The sequence below is a fragment of the Colias philodice genome, chromosome 18 (assembly GCF_061535455.1).
Source record: "Colias philodice isolate Cphi_HAF_F1 chromosome 18, ilColPhil1 Martin Lab GWU primary, whole genome shotgun sequence".
Taxonomy (NCBI): Eukaryota; Metazoa; Arthropoda; class Insecta; order Lepidoptera; family Pieridae; genus Colias; species Colias philodice.
Genome location: NC_143103.1, coordinates 1330553 through 1338371, shown reverse-complemented (window position 1 = coordinate 1338371; position 7819 = coordinate 1330553).

Below are 7819 nucleotides of genomic sequence, written 5' to 3'. Positions count from 1 at the left end.
TCTGAAAATAAATAAATGAAAACTTAGTTAATATGCAGGTAGTTAAATGTACTATTTTACGAAGCAGATGCATGGGGTACATACAACGACGCGGACGTATCTTTGGGTACATAGAACTCTATCAGTTTTGAAACCGTATATGCACCTGCTTCGTATATTAGCCCAGTCAATTTTTTAAACATTCGAATTTCGAAGCTACATAAAGTCCACAGGCTGAATTTCTGTGAAGTTGTTGAAAACATAATTATAAACAATGTCTAAAAGTTCCCCATCATTCCCCTGTAAGGAAAAATTTTTATTCAAGGTCAAAGGTAAAAAAAAAATAGTTTTTCGCGATTTTCAGTAAAACGGTAAGTTTTATCATAAAGTACCTCAGGCAAAGATTGTAGATCATAAAATTATCTATAAAAAATGTATCTTTTTTTCTTACGAGCCACCGTTTCTGAGATATAACTATTCAAAAAGTTATAAAAGTTGTTATCGTCATAATATGCACACGTTTCCACGCCACCTATGAGGTAGTGTACTTAGCGCGTTTTTTAACGTGGTTTCCCCAGTAGCCCTACTCCACGGGTCAGTTGTGAGCACTTAGTATTAAGCCCGTGCACCGACATCAAACCTTTTTAATAAATAGCACATATAAATTATTTCTTACTTTTCCGTTTTTGAAGTCGGTTGTTTTTAACGCAGTTATTTTTATTAGTGAATATTAAGCTTTCCGTGCGATTAGAGCTTTTTATGAAAATTAAGCTCTCCGTGTGATTAGAGCTTCTTGTCAAAATTAAGCTCTCCGTGCGATAAGAGCCTTTAATGAAAATTAAGCTCTGCGTGCGATTAGAGATTTTTGTAAAAATTAAGCTCTCCGTGCGATTAGAGCTTTTGTGAAAATTAAACTCTCCGTGCGATTAGAGCTTTTTGTGAAAATTAAGCTCTTCGTGCGATTAAGAGCTTTTCTGTGAAAATTTAGCTTTCCGTGCGAATAGAGCTTTTTGTGAAAATTAAGCTCTCCATGCGATTAGAGCTTTTTGTGAAAATTAAGCTCACCGTGCGATTAGAGCATTTTGTGAAAATTAAGCTTTCCGTGCGATTAGTTTTTTGTGAAAATTAAGCTCTCCGAGCGATTAGAGCTTTTTTGTGAAAATTTAGCTTTCCGTGCGAATAGAACTTTTTGTGAAAATTAAGCTCTCCGTGCGATTAGAGCTTTTTGTGAAAATTAAGCTTTCCGTGCGATATGAGCTTTTTGTGAAAATTAAGCTCTCCATGCGATTAGAGCTTTTTGTGAAAATTAAGCTCTCCGTGCGATTAGAGCTTTTTGTGAAAATTAAGCTCCGTGCGATTAGAGCCTTTAATGAAAATTAAGCTCTCCATGCGATAAGTTTTTAGTGAATATTAAGCTTTCCGTGCGATTAGAGCTTTTTATGAAAATTAAGCTCTCTGTGTGATTAGAGCTTCTTGTGAAAATTAAGCTCTCTGTGTGATTAGAGCTTCTTGTGAAAATTAAGCTTTCCGTGTGATTAGAGCTTTTTGTGAAAATTAAGCTTTCCGTGCGATTAGAGTTTTTTTGTGAAAATTTAGCTTTCCGTGCGAATAAAGCTTTTTGTGTAAATTAAGCTCTCCGTGCGAATAGAGCTTTTTGAAAAAATTAAGCTCTCCATGCGATTAGAGCTTTTTGTGAAAATTAAGCTCTCCATGGGATTAGAGCTCTTTGTGAATATTAAGCTCTCCGTGCGATTAGAGTTTTTTGTAAAAATTAAGCTTTCCGTGCGATATGAGCTTCTTGTGAAAAAATTAAGCTCTCCATGCGATTAGAGCTTTTTGTGAAAATTAAGCTTTCCGTGCGATGTATACATTGCAAATATACATATAATATATATACATATCGCACTTTGCCTTGTTTTTTTTTTTTGTAAAATATAAAAAAAATACAGAAATTTTCTCAAGTTTTTGCTTAAATAATAGGGTACTGTGATATTTAGATAAGTTTCGGTTATAATTTGAATTAAAACAACATTTGGAAGTAATTAAGACATTTTATTTACAACTTATCACATTAGGTTTAGCATGCCGATTTGGACACGATGTTTTGTTTATTAGAAACTTAAGCTTATAAACTATGTATTACGAAAGTATCGCAGCACTATATTATATATATCTTGAGTATGAGTTAAACAAAAATGGGTCAAAAATTTGGGTCAAAAATTACGTACATTTAAAAATATAGTTTTTGGAAAAAATATTGCAACTAACGGAACTTTAAGACATTTTCTAAGATTTAGATAGATTCAAGCATCAAAACAAATCAACAAAACAGTACAGTTCTAGGAAATATTTCAAGATATAAGTTGTTAAAAGTAGCAAAAAATTTTTCATTTTGGTACCTGGATGCTATAAAAAAATGGATACGGCTTTTCGTAAAACATAATATTTTCAAGGTATGGCTCTTATGAGATGTGTTTGTTTTTTACTATCGTACATTCAAAACATCTATTCTAGTCATATTTCGGTAATGTAGCAGTCAGCAATCAATTAAAATTTTAATGCATACAAAAATATTCCTGTGGCATATCCATTCTTAGGTAGCATCCCAAAAATACGTATGCTGTTGACGCACCGGCTCCCGGTGTGATACTACGTAGTATCGTATTTCACTACATATTTTCATGTTTTTGAAACAAATATAATGCTACCCTATAAAATATATCAAAACTAAGTAGTTTTACGTTTTAGATCTAACATCAACTTGCCTTTTTATCCATTTCTGGCTGAAATATAACGATAATAAAATCGCTATCACGCGTTCGACCTTGCACATGCTGATAGTTACAGACCGATTTTTAGTGAAAATTAACAGAACTATTATATAATTAGTATAAATAATCAATATTTAATAACCTATCCATCGTTGCTTTTAATATTCAGCGAATCACTTTAAGATTAGTACAAGTTTTCATCAAAACAAAAATACGTAGTCACCACGTGCGATGACGGAGTTTTGAATGACGCGAGTTTAAATTTTTTTCACTAGCGCTGCGCAAGTTTTGGCGTCACTAGCCGGCCTGTTTCTTCTTTAAGCATTTGTAATGTGTTAGAAAGGATAGGTTGATATACAATAACGTTGTTTATAGTAAAAACAAAACACTCGAACCCTCACCGGCCCCCGGTTGTTCAACAGACACGACTAAAATGTGACACCTCCGGGAGCCGGTGGTTCAACATACGAGGGGGACGATAACAACTTTTATAACTTTTTGAATAGTTATATCTCAGAAACGGTGGCTCGTAAGAAAAAAAGTATTGATACATTTTTTATAGATAATTTTATGATCTACAATTTTTACCTGAGGTACTTTATAATAAAACTTACCATTTAACTGAAAATCGCGAAAAACTCATTTTATTGACCTTTGACCTTGAATAAAATTTTTTCCTTACAGGGGAATGATGGGGAACTTTTAGACATGGCCTGTTGGGACTTTATGTAGCTTCACCCTCATTTTTTGGTTTGAATTGAACGAAAAATTTAAACGGATCGAAAAAGTTTCGAACCGTTTATTAGTTAAACATTGTATGAACTATCCCGTGCCTTGACCTCAAAAGTCACAATTAAATGAACACTTAGCTAATTGATAGCTCATACCCATCTTTTATTTCGTCAGTCACTTCAATAATTTGATACGGAACTGAGCATTTATTATGTTATCAGCTACTTAGTTAGGTATATCTATAAATTAAATATTATTGTTGAGTTTGAGAGTACATTTATCAAGGAAAGCTATAGGCTTGTGTATATTATAAATAAATTATAATATCAATAGGATCAGAACATCGATGAAGTTTTTATCGATATTAGATACCACATACCACGGCCTCACCATCACCATCTGTTAGCCGTTGCTGTTGGCGGTTGACAATTACTGTGCACTTCAAATAAATTTCTTTCCGCGCACAACAGACCTATGGAACCAGCTTCGTCATGCGGTTTTTCCAAACAGGTACGGCTTAGGGACCTTCAAGAAGAGAGCCTACTCTATAAACTCCTACTGCTATCCTCCTAAGTTCGGCAACACACTCACGTTGTCGCTGATTTTGTGGGTGAATAGGTATAGGCGACGTCGATCACTTTCTATCAGGTGACGCGTCTGCTTATTTGCCTCCTAATCTATATCATCATCACTACATAGTATAAAACAAAGTCGCTTTCTCTGTCCCTATGTCCCTTTGTACGCTTAAATCTTTGAAACTACGCAACGGATTTTGATGCGGTTTTTTTTAATAGATAGAGTGATTCAAAAGTGATATTATACATATAAACCTTTTATATGTATAATATCATTATCATCTATTAAATAGTGGAGAAGTTATACTGTTATTTTTGAGGTTTCTAATGTGATGTCGTAAATAATTACACTTTTTCCGCTTACATTGCAAACGCAGGCTGAACCCTACGAGTTTTATCAAAATAATGTAAGTACCAAGTATTGTACACATTGAAAAGGTCTACAGAAAAGTCCGCGATGGTATATATGTCGTGGCCATATCGTAAATTTGCTCATTTCATGATATGACTGGCCATTTCACGAAATGGTCGCATTTCGTGAAATGGCCAATTTAGTTTGGCCACATCATGATGTGGCTTGAGCATATCAATGATAAGAAATCGTTTCACGATATGGCCAACTAAACGCGCGGTTTTTTCATGAAATGATCAAAATTATTTGATCATATCGTAAAATAGTTACATTAATCATTGGTAGAGGCGCTGCAAGCTCTGTGTTTATGTGATAAGATGGCGGCCGCTTGCGAAAATTTAATTATTCGCAGTTAAAAACTTCATAATTCGTTTAATAACAATATGAAGAAAGTCATAGCAAAGAATTTACGACGGTTCGAGTACTATGGAAAATGTGGATATCTTATATATGTATTGAAGAAAAAATGCGTCTTAAATAAAATAATTTAAGACGCATTTTTTCTTTTAGGATATATATTTATATATCCTACTATAGTATTATGATTGTTTGTTTTTTAAAAAGCGATCCGCTTCTGGCACTCGCCGGCCGCTGCCGCGGCACGCTCGCTTTGCTCGCTCGGCTCGTGCGTTGTTTATCAAAGTCTAACCTAACCTAACCTAACTGTTTTTTATTGCAAAAACGATTCGCTTCTAGCATTCGCCGGCCGCTGCCGCGGCACTAACTTAAATGACATTAAACAAGTTTTTAGAATATTCTGAATTTTAATATTTTATGGACTCTTTAACACGTTCACTGCGGCACCTAAAATGCCAAACTTACCGTTGTTGCGGCATGTCTTCCATACTTCACATCGGCAACTTCATGAGCCATTTTTATCACATCGCACCTTCTGACTTTGAAGGTTAATAATTTCATGAAATTTCAAGATATTTCAAAAAATTTTTTTTCAGATAATAGTATATATAGTCTAGTATATACCGCATGAATAGCTTTGAGTTTGACCGAATAGTTTAAAAGATATGAGGGAAAATGTAAACCCCTGATTTTGTGAAAAATTATTTGCCATCCCGCACTGCGTTGATACGGCATGTTTACAGTAATAGCGATGGGAAACACTGTAAAATAAAACATCGATATCGATATAAATCAATTTTGTTTATTTCAGTCTGTTTGTTAACAGATAACGAGATCGTCGATACAAAAAAAAAACACATATAAAACAAGGTACTTGATAGAGTACTATCAGGAAATTGTTCAGTAACTTTTGTTTTAATTTGTTCAGTAACTTTTGTTTTAATGTTTTATATTATTTTCACAACTGTCATCACATTTTTGCATTTATGCTACGAAATAAAAGAAAGTAAAAAAAATAAAGCCTTTAAGGTATCATTGTCATTTAAAAAAACTCATAAGAAAAGTGCTTCGGTCCTGGTGCATCACTATGCGAGACTGACACGCGGCGCGCTCGCAGTACAGTGCGGCATGAGGTGCTTGTCCATGGCAAAATATTTGACATGCTGCACACAAAAGAAACGGTTTCTTTTCTATGCGTTGGTCCAATATTTTGCCATACGATTTTTAAACGAAATTGAGTCCTACTTCAAACTGTGATCACAAAAATATATTTGTCTCTTTTCTAGTCATTGATTAACATATAAAAAACCTCGCCGCACCACGGTGAAAACTGCGATTTTGGGCGCCGCACTGTGGTGTAGTCGCTGATGGCCCGATACTGGACATGCCGCAGTGAACGTGTTAAATTTTATACGATCTGGCCAAATGTGGATGGCCATATCGTGAAACGTTGACGATTTAACGATCTGATCAAACTATGTTGGCCATTTCATGAAATGCGAACATTTCGTGAAATGATCGATCATATCATGAAATGAGCAAATCTACGATATGGCCACGACATATATATGTCTATTAGTCCATTGAAAATTTACATTCGCGTTTTTTAGAGGACGCAACTTTATTTTTTTGATGTGTAGGGGGGGTCAGTGTGAAGCTAAAACCAAGTTTGAAACCAAACCATTTTCGAAGATATTACAGATTTAAAAATTGCGTTTGCGGCGGTACCCGCCGGCCGCCATTGCACCCGTGCGAAGCCGGGGCGGGTCGCTAGTAGGTATATAAAAATTAGAGATGAAACAGATATCCGGTAACTATCCGGTATCCGGCCTATCCGGCCGCCATAATACTATCCGGCCGAATACCGGATAGCTACTATTCGGCCGGACATCCGGCCGATTAAAAAAAAATAGCTCGATAAAAGAAACCTATCCTATGTGTTAATCCAAGTTACCCTCTATATGTGTGCTTAATTTCATTGTAATCGGTTCAGTAGTTTTTACGTGAAAGAGTAACAAACATCCATACATCCATACATCCATACATCCATACATCCTTACAAACTTTCGCCTTTATAATATTAATAGGATTAAATACCTAAATATTTCAGGACAATTTTCACACATCGCACGATCTGATCCCATACTAAGCTTTCACTAGTGTTATGGGATAGCTGATAAACATACATATATATATATATATTTTTAAGTATAGCTGATAATTAACGCCCAGACACGGAGCAAACATCTATGTTCATCACACAAATATTTGGCCCGGGTGGGAATCAAACCCACGACCTCTGGCTTGGAAGGCAGGGCACTACCAACCAAGCCAACCGGTCAGTAAAATAAAAAAAGAATTATCGAAATCGGTCTTCATTACTTTTTATCCCGGGAAAATGACGCAATCCCGGAAATCCCACGGGTACGGGAACTATGCGGGATTTTCATTGACTGAGCGGGCGAAGCCGCGGGCGGAAAGCTAGTACAAAATAAATCAACCACGCTAATCCAGCCTATTTACATGTAGTTAGGTACTTATATTATTTTTAATTTTACAAACTACCTACCTCCTTGCTATGTAGAGTTAAAAAATATTTCTAAGCTATTATCATGCTTGGTATATCAGTCCATTTTCTGGTGGATATCTTTTTCTCTGTTGGAAATACAAAGAAAAATTGAACAACAATTTAACAATTTTATTCAATTCTATGCCTATAATTATTTTGCGGCGTAAAAAAAGAGTAACAGTTTAACTACTAGGTTTTCAATAAACAAACAATTTAGAGTACGAACTACCTACGAAGCGTGAAATCATAAACATTCAATTTACCTCGTAATAACACGATCAATATTTAATTAAACAGGGCAAATGGCTAGTAATACAATCGATTACGAATGTTATGGCATACATTCACGAGACTATCTTATCGAGAAGTGAAGATATTTAATTAAAAATGAAAACGATAGTAGCACGCGGCCACGAGTCACTCA